The 13,958-nt window shown below is 39.8% G+C and overlaps 1 protein-coding gene across 1 annotated transcript in view; it reads left to right on the top strand.

Annotated features, from left to right (window-relative positions):
* The window catches only part of CNTNAP2 (contactin associated protein 2), a 2,049,865-nt gene that overhangs the window by 955,181 nt on the left and 1,080,726 nt on the right, over positions 1-13,958 (top strand). The gene's annotated exons all lie outside the window — the stretch shown is intronic.

Below are 13,958 nucleotides of genomic sequence, written 5' to 3'. Positions count from 1 at the left end.
GTCACAGGATTGGGAAGTGAGTATAGATGGAAAAAGTTTGTTTTAGATGCAAAAACCAGTAATATATAGAGTTGTGTAAAATACTCCATAACTCAAGACATCACGAGTAGGCACAGAGAACTAACTATGCCTCGAACAGGGATGAATCCTCTCTACTCTGACCTCTGAACTGTGTCCGCAAAAATGCCCTATTAGCACAAGCCCAACAAACTGCAGTTCATCCTGCTAACCTCCTTAAGTGTATTGATGGTAACATCACATTATACTCATTCTTCCTTAGAGCTTTTCAACTTTTATTTTCTCCCCAACATCTAGTTACTTGTTACCTTTTTGCCAAATTCTAGTACATACCTGACTGTCTTTTCCCATGGCCACCCCCACAACCTAAATCTTTATTAACTTTTTTAAATTTTATTTATTTATTAATTTTTTGGGGGTACACCAAGTTCAATCATCTGTTTTTATACACATATCCACATATTCCCTCCCTTCCTTGACTCCCCCTGCCTCCAGTCCCCCCCACCCTCCCCAGCCCAGTCCTCTAAGGCATCTTCCATCCTCGAGTTGGACTCCCTTTGTTCTACAATGACTTCCCACTGACTATCTATTTTACAGTTGGTAGTATACATATGTCTGTGCTACTCTCTCACTTCATCTCAGCTTCCCCTTCACCCCCTGCCCCCTCCCAAACCTCGAGTTCTCCAGTCCATTCTCTGTATCTGCATCCTTGTTCTTGTCACTGAGTTCATCAGTATGATTTTTAGATTCCGTATATGTGAGTTAGCATACAATATTTGACCTTCTCTTTCTGACTTACTTCACTCTGTATGACAGATTGTAGTTCTATCCACCTCATTACATATAGCTCCATCTCATCCCTTTTTATAGCTGAGTAATATTCCATTGTGTATATATGCCACATCTTCTTTATCCATTCATTTGTTGATGGGCATTTAGGTTGCTTCCATGTCCTGGCTATTGTAAATAGTGCTGCAATAAACATTATGGTACATGTTTCTTTTGGGATTATGGTTTTCTTTGGGTATATGCCCAGGAGTGGGATTACTGGATCATATGGTAGTTCTATTTGTAGTTTTTGAAGGAACCTCCAAATTGTTTTCCATAGTGGCTGTACCAACTTACATTCCCACCAACAGTGCAGGAGAGTTCTCTTTTCTCCACACCCTCTCCAACATTTGTTGTTTCCAGATTTTGTGATGATGGCCATTCTGATCAGTGTGAGGTGATACCTCATTGTGGCTTTGACTTGCATTTCTCTGATGATGAGTGATGTTGAGCATCTTTTCATGTGTTTGTTGGCAATCTGCATGTCTTCTTTGGAGAAATGTCTATTTAGGTCTTCCACCCATTTGTGGATTGGGTTATTTGCTTTTTTGGTATTAAGCTTCATGAGCTGCTTGTATATTTTGGAGGTTAATCCTTTGTTCATTGTTTCATAGGCAATTATTTTTTCCCATTCTGAGGGTTGCCTTTTAGTCTTGTTTATGGTTTCTTTTGCTGTGCAAAAGCTTTTAAGTTTCATGAGGCCCCATTTGTTTATTCTTGATTTTATTTCCATGATTCTAGGAGGTGGGTCAAAAAGGATGTTGCTTTGATGGATGTCATAGAGTGTTCTGCCTATGTTTTCCTCTAGGAGTTTTATAGTGTCTGGCCTTACATGTAGGTCTTTCATCCATTTGGAGTTTCTTTTTGTGTATGGTGTTAGGAAGTGTTCTAATTTCATTCTTTGACATGTTGCTGTCCAATGTTCCCAGCACCACTTATTGAAGAGGCTGTCTTTTTTCCATTGTATACTCGTGCCTCCTTTGTCAAAGATAAGGTGCCCATATGTGTTTGGGCTTACTTCTGAGTTCTCTGTTCTATTCATTGATCTTCCTTTCTATTTTTGTGCCAGTACCATACTGTCTTGATCACTATGGCCTTGTAGTATAGTTTGAAGTCAGGAAGCCTGTTTTCACCAACTCCATTATTCCTTCTCAAGATTGCTTTGGCTATTCGGGGTCTTTTGCATTTCCATACCAATCGTAAGATTTCTTGCTCTAGTTCTGTGAAAAATGCTATTGGTAATTTGATCAGGATTGCATTGAATCTGTAAATTGCTTTGTGTTGTATTGTCATTTTCACGATGTTGATTCTTCCAATCCAGGAACATGGTATGTCCCTCCATCTGTTTGTATCATCTTTGATTTCCTTCATCAATGTCTTAAAGTTTTCTGCATCCAGATCTTTTGCCTCCTTAGGCAGGTTTATTCCTAGGTATTTGATTCTTTTGGTTGCAATGGTGAATGGGAGAGTTTCCTTAATTTCTCTTTCTGCTCTTCCATTGTTAGTGTATAGGAATGCCAGAGATTTCTGTGCATTAATTTTGTATCCTGCTACTTGACTAAACTCATCAATTAGTGCTAGCAGTTTTCTGGTAGAGTCTTTAGGGTTTTCTATATATAATATCATGTCATCTGCAAAGAGTGAAAATTTGACTTCTTTTCCAATTTGGATTCCTTTGATTTCTTTTTTGTCTCTGATTGCTGTGGCTAAAACTTCCAAAACTATGTTGAATAATAATGGTGAGAGTGGACACCCTTGTCTTGTTCCTGTTCTTAGAGGGAATTCTTCCAGTTTTTCCCCATTGAGAACGATGTTGGCTTTTGGTTTTTCATATATGGCTTTTATTATGTTGAGGTAATTTCCTTCTATGCCCATTTTCTGGAGAGCTTTTATCATAAATGGATGTTGAACTTTGTCAAAAGCTTTTTCTGCATCTATTGAAATGATCATATGGTTTTTATCCTTCAAGTTGTTGATATGATGTGTCACATTGATTGATTTGTGTATACTGAAGAATCCTTGCATCCCAGGGATAAACCCCACTTGATCATGGTGTATGATTTTTTTAATGTGCTGTTGGAGTCTGTTAGCTAGTATTTTGTTGAGGATTTTTGCATCTATATTCATCAGTGATATTGGTCTGTAGTTTTCTTTTTTTGTGACATCTTTGCCTGGTTTTGGGATCAGGGTGATGGTAGGCTCGTAGAATGAGTTTGGGAGTGTTCCGCCTTCTGCAATATTTTGGAAGAGTTTGAGAAGGATAGGTGTTAGCTCTTCTCGAAATGTTTGATAGAATTCACCCGTGAACCCATCTGGTCCTGGGCTTTTGTGTGTTGGGAGATTTTTAATCATGATCTCAATTTCCGAACTTGTGATTGGTCTGTTCATGGTTTCTATTTCTTCCTGGTTCAGTCTTGGAAGATTGTATTTTTCTAAGAATGTATCCATTTCTTCCAGGTTATCCAATTGATAGGCATATAGTTGCTTGTAGTAGTCTCTCACGATCTTTTGTATTTCTGAGATGTCCTTTTTACTTCTCCTTTTTCATTTCTAATTCTGTTGATTTGCCTCTTCTCCCTTTTTTTCTTGATGAGTCTGGCTAATGGTTTATCAATTTTGTTAACCTTCTCAAAGAACCAGCTTTTAGTTTTATTTATTTTTGCTATGGTTTCCTTCCTTTCTTTTTCATTTATTTCTGCTCTGATCTTTATGATTTCTTTCCTTCTGCTCCCTTTGGGGTTTCTTTGTTCTTCTTTCTCTAGTTGTTTGAGGTGTAAGGTTAGGTTGTTTATTCGATCATTTTCTTGTTTCTTAAGGTAGGACTGTATTGCTATAAACTTCCCTCTTAGAACTGCTTTTGCTGCGTCCCATAGGTTTTGGGTTGTTGTGTTTTCGTTGTCATTTGTTTCTAGATATTTTTTGATTTCCTCTTTGACCTCTTTAGTGATTTCTTGGTTGTTTAAGAGTGAATTGTTTAGCCTCCATGTGTTTGTATTTTTTGCAGTTTTTTTCCTGTAATTGATATCTAGTCTCATGGTGTTGTGGTCTGAGAAGATGCTTGATATGATTTCAATTTTCTTGAATTTGCCAAGGTTTGATTTGTGACCCAAGATGTGATCTATCCTGGAAAATGTTCCGTGTGCACTTGGGAAGAAAGTGTAGTCTGTCGTTTTTGGATGGAATGTCCTATAAATATCAATGAAGTCGAGATGGTCTAATGTGTCATTTAAAGCTTGTGTGTCTTTATTTATTTTCTGTTTGGATGATCTGTCCATTGATGTAAGTGGGGTGTTCAAGTCTCCCACTATTATTGTGTTCCTGTTGATGTCCCCTTTTATAGCTGTTAGCATTTGCCTTATGTATTGAGGTGCTCCTATGTTGGGGGCATAGATATTTACCATTGTGATATGTTCTTCTTGAATGGATCCCTTGATCATTAGGTAGTGTCCTTCCTTGTCTCTTGTAATAGTCTTTACTTTCAAGTCTAATTTGTCTGATATGAGTATTGCTACTCCAGCTTTCTTTTGACTTCCATTTGCATGGAATATCTTTTGCCATCCCTTTCCTTTCAGTCTATATGTATCCCTTGGTCTGAAGTGGGTTTCTTGTAGGCAGCATATAGAAGGGTCTTGTTTTTGTATCCATTCAGCCAGTCTGTGTCTTTTGGTTGAAGCATTTAATCCATTTACATTTAAGGTGATTATTGACATGTGTGTTCCAATGACCATTTTCTTAATTGTTTTGGGTTTGTATTTGTAGATGTTTTCCTTTTCTTGTGTTTCCTACTTAGAGAAGTTCCTTTAGCACTTGTTGTAAGGCTGGTTTGGTGGTGCTGAATTCTTTTAACTTTTGCTTGTCTGGAAAGCTTTTGATTTCTCCCTCAAATCTGAATGAGATTCTTGCTGGGTAGAGTCTTCTTGGCTGTAGGTTTCTCTCTTTCAGGACTTTCAGGATATACTGCCATTCCCTTCTGGCCTGCAGAGTTTCTGTAGAAAGGTCAGCTGTTATCCTGATGGGTTTTCCCTTCTATGTTGTTTGTTGCTTTTCTCTTGCTGCTTTTAATATTTTTTCTTTGTGTTTAATTGTCGTTAGTTTGATTAATATGTGTCTTGGTGTATTTCTCCTTGGGTTTATTCTGTATGGGACTCTCTGTGCTTCTTGGACTTGGTTCATTATTTCCTTTCCCATGTTGGGGAATTTTTCCACTATAACCTCTTCAAATATTTTCTCAGACCCTTTCTTGTTTTCTTCTTCTTCTGGGATGCCTATAATTCAAATGTTGGTACGCTTAATGTTATCACTGAGGTCTCTGAGACTGTCTTCTAGTCTTTTTATTCTTTTTTCTTTTTCCTGCTCTGTGGCGTTTATTTCCCCCATTCTATCTTCCAACTCACTTATTCGTTCTTCTGCCTCAGTCATTCTGCTGGTTATAGCATCTAGAGTATTTTTAATTTCAGTTATTTTGTTATCCATTGCTGTTTGTTTTTCTGAGTTCTTATGAACTGTTTCTTGTACTTTCTCTCTTTGGTTATCGAGATTTTGTATCATTTTACTATCATTACTCTAAATTCTTTTTCAGGCATTTTTCCTATTTCCTCCTCATTTATTTGGTCTTGTGGGTTTTTTTCCTGCTCCTTTGCCTGCATGGTGTTTCTTTGTTTCCTCATGGTTGTCCAAACTTTTGGGGTTGCTTGTCCTGGCGATAGGAGTGTTTATAGAAGACTGTCCAAGCCTCAGACTAATGTCCAAGTATTGGATTAAACAAATATTAAGTCTAGGAAACACATGCATGTATAAGACACATGATTACTGAATCCATTAGGACATAAGGCTCTAGAAAGACCTGACAGAACCCCACTGTGCTATCAGATATTCAAAGAGAAACCCAACAGACATTGACAACTTAAACAGAACAAATCAGAGACAAAAGCAAAAGCAAACAAACAAACAAATAACCCCTTACACATAAAATCATTAATCCAGGAAGATTTTGTAAGCTAGGATCAAATATAGAAAAGAGCCAGAGTACCACCAGAGAGAATGGAGATTCTCAGAATGAAATTAGACAACTGTACTAAGAACTAAGATAAAGACAAAAACCTAATATTCAATACCAAGGCGGTGCGTCATCTGGAGAATAGAGCAAGGAGTCTGAGCAGATTGATAGTGTTGCTTATAAGTATGTTAAGATAAAATAAACTTAAAATGGCTGGAAGAAAGGGGAACAGAAGAGCGTAGTGTGGTTGGAAATAGGCAAATAAAAAGAAAGGAATAGGAATGTATAAAAGATAGGGATGAAAGGAAAGTATGAGAGATATATTGTCCATACTACCAAAAACTTAGCTAGATACAGAAGTATATAAAAAGTCAAAAAAAAAAAAAAAAGAATAAAAAATATCATTTAAAAATTATGTTATAAAACTTGTAGATCCCTTAGGGCTAAGATCGTATTTAATAAAGAAAAAAAAAAAAAAAGAGAGAGAGAGAGAAAGAAAAATAAATAAATAAATAAATCCAGAACTGATCCCAGAATGGACCAGTTCAATAGGAATTGATACGAATATTTCTGTTTCCTTAGAATCTCAGCTGTGTCTTCCTCCCCACCTTGGGTTTTTTTTGCATTATTCTGTGACCAGCAGAGGTGCCTTTATTGTTCGTCTGTAAGTGTCGGTGTGTGGGGAAAGAGAGGGTACAATAGTGGCTCCTTCCCCTGGGAGTGAGTGAGCAGTGGCGCACTGTTGTTTCAGTCGGGCTTGGAGGTGCCTGTTGCAGAGGGACTCCGGTGGCTCAGGCGTAAACAGAAAGTCTTAGAGTTGGGCCTCTCTTGGGTTTTTTCTTGTTGTTGTTGTTGTTTTTTCTTGGCAGCCTCCCTGCTGCTGGTGTTCCAAGGGGTTTTAATCTAGCCCTGCCTGAGTGCCTGAGGGTGCTTGTTATCCCTGAGCACCTTAGGTGGCCCATGGGGCGTCTCTCCACTGCCTGTTGCAGAGGCTCCAAAAGAGAGAGAGAGGCTATGCGTGTGGCTCCTCCCCCCCACCCGTGAGCCTGCAGCCTCCAGCCGCCATCATGGCCGGGCAGCTCTCAGGGACAGGCACTCCTCGCCGCGGACCTCTTCCCTCCTGTCCTCTCGGTCCACCACCCTACTGGCAACAATGTTTCTCACCCTGAACCGGCTCTCCGATTCCCACGCTCCTGCTCCCGGACCCTCTGTTCAGCTGTGGATCAACGTCTCGGTCCGGGAACGCTGAGCTGCGCTGCGGACCCTCCGTATGTTTCTCACTCCCTCCCGTCTGCCACAGCTCCGCCACTTCACCCTCTTTGAGCCTTCGTAGATGCCTCCCTACCAGCTATGTCAGGCTCCCCGCAGTCCTTTCTGGTGTCCAAGGCCGTCTGCTGGTGTTCAGCTGGTTCTCTGTGGGAATTATTGTGTCCTTTGGTGCCTTCCCAATGCATCTGTGGAGAGGGATGCATTCCACGTCCCTCTACTTCACCGCCATCTGACTTGGTCCTCCCTGCCACATCACAGAGGCCACTGGCAGATCTCCCAGAGCATCACATCACACTACAGCCTCCTCAGCTCAGAGAGCCGTGAGGCCATAGTGGCGGCTGGATACTCCCTTATTAACTCTTAATGAGTGAATTAGCTTCCAAAATGCTATTTCTCATCCAGACATACATTTTTTTTTAAAGCCATTCTAAGTCTGGCATGATCTTATCACTCATAATAAAGCACAACTCTGATCATGTCACTCCGCTTATGCTTTTCAGTACTTCTCCACTGTGGATCTTGAGAAGCCTTAAATTACTAGCCAGACAAGGCCCCTGAAATTCCAGTTGAAATACTACTCACGTCAACAGCATTGCTGATTCCATTACAAAGAGGAAACCTCTCAGAGATCATTTAACGGACTAAAATTCCCTCCGTAGAGAAGATAAAGACGTGTAAAACCTATGCAGTCGAAAGAGGCCGTAATGCTGGATAGCTCAGTGAGGGAAGGGCAGCTTTAATGCTGAACTTTGTTAGCTGTGTACAGAAAAGTTACATATTAATTCCAGGATCTACTGGTCTTAAAACACTCAAGATTGAAGCTTCCAAAATCAAAGATTTTGTCTAGTCAGATACACCTAATGAAAATATGTGGCCCTTCAGCTGTCTTTCCACCAAATCTCACTCATCCTTCAAATTATTCTCCTTTTAAACCCTTCCTGACTACTCAGGCCTGAAGTCCTTCATCCACACTCTGGACTTTGGCTTACGTATTCATTTGATCATGAACCATGGATCTTTTATTAGATGCTGTTACTCAGTTCTTGTTTTAAACATTGTACATTTTCACACATATATCAATCTGCCTCCCTCTCTATGCACAGAATATCCCACCCCCCTGCACCATGAAACCACCAAAGTGTGAAAAATAAGGAGGAGGAGGAGGGGCACAGAGAAAGAACTCACAAGTATGCCTAGAGCTGGCCTTGAGTCCACCCACAGCATTGTACCCATGAATTCAGGAGGGAGGGTACAGAAACTACACCCCTCACATCTCAGGATGACCTCTTGAGCATTCAAGGATGAAACGGTATGACTCTCCTAGTTCCTGTGTTCATCACAGTGGTCAGCAGATAAAACTGTGTAAGAGTCTCTAGCAGTTAGGACTGATAGAACAAGCCCTCTAATAGTCTATAATCAGCACCAATATTGTTTTGCAAATCTATCAGTTTTCCCAATTTCCTTTCACAAGCTGATCAGAAACACATGAACACCTGGATCAGTGATAGGTCAAATTAACCCTAATATCAGTGCTTACATGGAGTGGAGAAGCCTTTTATGTCCCTACTCCAGATGGGATCCTAAAAGCTTTTCCTCTGGTGCTCTGCACATTTAGTAGAATTTCCATATTCATGCTGATAGCTGCATCTGAAAGGAGCCTCCTTCTCTCAGGGTAATGATTCCCTTTAATGAGGACTTTTCTGAAGATACTTGCCTGGAAGGTCAGAAAGCCTACCCTGGATCAACTTCAAGACGTAACTGAGTAGGAATTGAAGATCATTCACCTCATCACTTGGAAAATAAGTATTTCTCAACATAAAAGGGTAATTAAATGTGATGCCTTCAGTGCCTCAGCAATGCCTATACTGTTTAGCATTGTAGTTTTAATACACGTTTCCAACAGTTTCCTGCTTACTCTGTCACTGGTCATTGTAGTTATTTTAATTAATCATGAAGTCAGGTATTGTGCTAGATGGATGGTCAATGACTTTGCTTCTTAAAAATTTTGATTCTTTAAAATAGAAAATGTGTAATATGTGCAGCATTTATATGCTGCCTTTCTTTTTTTCCCAGTTTTGCCATTTACTAGTTGTGTGAAATGATCAAGATAGATCACACACACACACATACACACACATTTGTCTTAGAATCATACTCTCTTATCTTTTCATCTCTATCCAATCTCTTATGTCATTTTACTCCTCCACAGAGACCATATCTTCTTTCATCCTACTGAGAGAAACAAGCACTTTGTAACAATTACTTCTGGCTCCTACATTCAATGATTTGTGGATATATACTCTTCTTAAACTTTAAGATAATGTTCTCCTTCCTCCATTGAAAAAACGTACTTAATTTCTTTTTTTCCCTCTTCAACCCCAAATGTGTGGAGGATTACACAGACTTGGTGTCAATAAGGTGAGTTGTTTACCACTTTCAGTATGTTAGGTGCACTTAAAGGTTGAAGGAAACCCAAGTTAGCATATGGGTAGATGAGGCTTATGGGCATAGCTCTTATTTCAAATTCTAATATCAAAGGTTCTATGCATTCAGGGCAACCCAGGGTAACTGAGGTGAGATCTTTTCCTTTTGTTCATTGCCTCCATACCTATAAAAAATTAAAACTGCTTTGTCCAGAATATACTATTCTGATCACAAATCTGATTATAAAGCTTTACATGTAGAGAATATATTAGTTTCCACCCTACCTTTCAACTCCTTCTTTGGTAGAATAGTATCCACACTCCCAAAGATGCTCATGTCCTAATCCCTGGAACCTGTGTATGTTACCTTACACGGCAAATGGGGCTTTGCAGATATGATCAAGGATGCAGACCTTGAGATGTGGAGGTTGTCTGGTTTAGCCAGGTGGGCTCAAAGTCATCCCATGAGTTCTTTAAAGTGAAGACCTTTTCCAGGCTGTGGTCTAAGAATGATGTGACAAAGGAAGAAGAGGCAAGAGCAATAAAAATCTTGAGGACTCTATCTGCCATTGCTGCTTTGAAGATGGAAGAAAAAGGTGGCCAAGAGCCAAGGAATGTAGGCCACCTCAAGAAGCTGGAAAAGGCTTCTTCCCTAGAGCGTCCAGAAAAGAAAGCAGCCCTGCCGACACGTTCTTAGTCCAGTGAGACTCACACCAGAGTTCTGATCTAAATAAGTCTAAAATTATAAAATTTGTGCTGTTTTAAGGCACACAGTTTGTGGTAATTTTGTGTGAAAGCAATAGAAAACTAATATACTATCCAAAACAACATTCTGGAGTTTAAGTTTTTGAATGCATATATAAAGCTAGGAAGAAAGGAAACAGCAGTACTCTGCCACCCCTACCCAAATGCTGTCTCTATACTTAGGAACAGCTACATCAGTTTTCTCATTAGCCCAGAGCCTGGGTCTTTCAAACATGGAGGAGAAAAAAATGTATTTAGAAAAAAATTAAAATGATAATATCACTATTGCCACAAATATGAAGTTTTGTGGGATTTTTTCTAAGTAAAAGCTTAAAGCACCTACATTAAGAAGTTAACATCTGATTTGGCAAATTCATAGGCAGAGGCTAACTCTGATAGAATTGAGGGCTCCAGATAAGACAGGAGTTATTATATTTTAATCAGAGGATTAATCACTATAGAAAGCCAGCTGAGTTCTTATCTCAACTCTAGTGCTGTGGCCTGTGGACTGTCAATTGACCTTTCTGAGATTCCATATCCTCTCATTTGTTAACTCAAAGAGTTATATGAAGTACCCTCTTAAGTCTCTTCCAGATCTGTATGCCAATAATTCCAATAAATTCAGTAATTATTTTGATGTTTATGTAGTGAGAAGTTGTTTATCAGGGCTAGAAAAACAACAAAAGGTCCTTCTGGAAGAAACATAAAGGTAAATTATTGAAACTCCAAGTTTAGTTTGAGATTGTGGTATGTGAAATACAATAAAAGTAAAGAGGATGTTGTATTTAAGATGATTAGAGGCAGTAAAGGAGAGCCTCTCTGAAGAGATAATGTCATAAGGAAACAGTTGCAGAGAGAACTGCCCAGCCTTGCAACTTTAAAGGAAGAAACCTCCAGGCTGAAAGAAAGCTAAGCGTGAAAGTTTTAAATGAGACCATCTCTCAGATTGTAGGAACCAATGGATGTCTGGGTAAAGGATTAAGAACCAGGAAAAGATACTGTGAGGGTATGACCAGCAGTGAGGGAGGGAAAAAAAGGGAATGTGATTTAATGTGGAGAGAAGAATATAAAATAGTCATTTCATAAAGTCAGAAATAATGACATTATCCAGAAGTGTTGAGTGACTAAAGTTTGTAGTCATAAACTTGAAGTGGAAGTATTTGTTCCATTTTGTGATTTTTCACAAGTAAAAATTCACCAAGAAAGAGTAGATAATTGGTTTCAACAAATTGGGTTTCTATTTATCAGTATGAAGGATGAAAGAGTGGACCAGAGAGAGCCCTTGTGAAGTAGCTAATAACTTGATAAACAATGAAATATAGGCTAAATGAGGTGGGAAGTGAATATAGGAGAAAGCTGATCAATGGGGGAAAGGGGATAGATTCAATTAAGTAAAGACTTACATGGGTTACAATAATTTAGTGATGGGGTACTAGAATGAGGGAGGGAGAGATGCATTATGGGAAATGGGATGTTTGAAATCAAGATGTCAGATGAGCTATAGTTTTGGGTTATGAGGAAAGGTCAGGTTGAGGCTCAAGTTGGTGGAGTAGGAGGACGTGGAGCTCACCTCCCCACACAAACAGATCAAAAATATATCTATATGTGGAATAATTATCACAGAAAACTAACTGTAAATTGGCAGAAGAATTTCTGTACAACCAAGGCTGCAATAAAGATTCCCATGTAATCAGATAGGACAGGAAGAAAAGCATCAGGTCTGATCTTGTGTCCCTAGGAGGGGACTAAGTTAAAGGGAGATCACACAGGCAGATCACACCCTGGGGAGTGAGCAGGTCAAGCCACAGATGACATCCCAGTCCTGGGGTCTATGCACAGGAGACAAGCCCACTTGGCTGTTTAGAGAACATACAGAAAGGCTGGAGAAGCCTAGACTCCACTTATGTGTAGGTATTGGCTTGGGCTTCCCACCAGCAGAGCAGAGAGGCCTGCCCTAGCGGCTGCCTCCTCACTGAGCTCTTGCATCAGAGCTGAGTGAACACCCTGCCCCACTTACTCCACCCCACAGGTTGGCACTGGATCTAGGGCAGTCAGTTCCTGGAAAAGACTCAAATCTAGGGACACAGAGATGGCCCAGGGGCCTGGGGTATGGTCCAGGTGGGGTAGCAGTCACCATTGTTGGAGCTTACTCAAACATTGTCACAGAAGCAGCCACTTCAATTCCTGCAACCACAATGCCATGATCCCTAATGCCAGCAAAAGGAACACTCTGGCCCCGCCCATCCATACCACAACCTTGCACTAGATATGGGATGACCACAACAGGAGAAAAGACGTGACCTTGTTGCTGCATCTGAGCAGAGCAACAGATACCTACACAGGCAGCACATCCAACCTCTGTAAGCACAGAAGCCCCATTTACTACAGCACTTCCCTCCTTTGGGCAGAATCTCCAGTGCAGGAAGAAGGAAGAACATATAAGAAGGGAACAGAGCTAGCTCAAGCCTGATGCTCAGGACATCCACTCCAGCTATTTCAGAACAAACTCTGCCCCTGAAAGGGCAGCCACTGCCACTGAGCAGAGAGGAAATCCCGCATCACACTCAGCACAGATTTTAGATCGTCCAACACAAACCACTATCAAGGTGATAGTGGTCATCACACCCTGAGGCTGGCATCCACATCATATCCAGCCCTTGCACTGAAGACACTGGACACACATAGTCTACATAGGAATGCTGCCACATGAAAACACTCACTCAAAACCACAATAAATAACTTTCATCTAAATTTATAGAGACAGAGCAAGCTAAGTAGATGCAGAGGAACTACTCCCAATTGAAAGAGCAAGAGAAGACCTCTGAAAAAATAATGAAACAGAGCTAATCAGTCTAACAGACAGTGAGTTCAAAAAGTTGGTAATAATTCTAATTGAATTAAAAGAATCGATCTAAACACATGTCATTTTACCAAGGAGCTAGAAACTATAAAGAAGACCCAGTTGAAAATAGATAATTCAATTTCAGAGATAAAAAGCATTCTAGAAACAATGACTAGCAGGCTAAATGACCACACAAGACCACACAAGTGGTCTGGAAGCTAGAATAATAAAAATCACCCAATCAGAAGAGCAGACAGAAAGACAAACAAAAAATATGAAAGCAACATACAAGATCTATGGGATAGTATAAAATATGCCAACATCCACATTATAGGGGTTCCAGAAAGAGGAGAGAGAGAAGGGAATCTAAACTGTATTTACAGAAATTATGGCTAAAAACTTCCCAGATGTAAAGAAGGAAACAGATATCAATGTACAGGAAGTACAGAGGGTCTCAAATGAGATGAATCCAAACAGACCCATACCAAGACATATTACAATTAACATGGCAAAAGTTAAAGGGAGAATTCTAAAGGCAACAAGAGGAAAAGAGTCAGTTACAAGGGTACACCTATAAGGCTATCAGCTGATTTCTCTGCAAAAACTTTTCAGACCAGAAAGGAATGGCATGATATATTCAAAGTCCTCAAAGGGAAAAACCTGAAACCTAGGATATTCTATGCATAAAGATTATCATTTAGAACAGAAGGAGAGAGAAGTTCCCAAGCAAGCAAAAACTAAGAGAATTCAGCAATACTAAACATACCATAAACGAAATGTTGAAGGGTCTTCTCTAAATGGAAAATAAGAGTCTATATAGGAAAGGGATAATCCCAAT

The sequence above is a fragment of the Hippopotamus amphibius genome, chromosome 4 (assembly GCF_030028045.1).
Source record: "Hippopotamus amphibius kiboko isolate mHipAmp2 chromosome 4, mHipAmp2.hap2, whole genome shotgun sequence".
In the NCBI taxonomy this organism is placed as follows: Eukaryota; Metazoa; Chordata; class Mammalia; order Artiodactyla; family Hippopotamidae; genus Hippopotamus; species Hippopotamus amphibius.
This window is presented reverse-complemented; position numbering and strand designations above follow the sequence as displayed.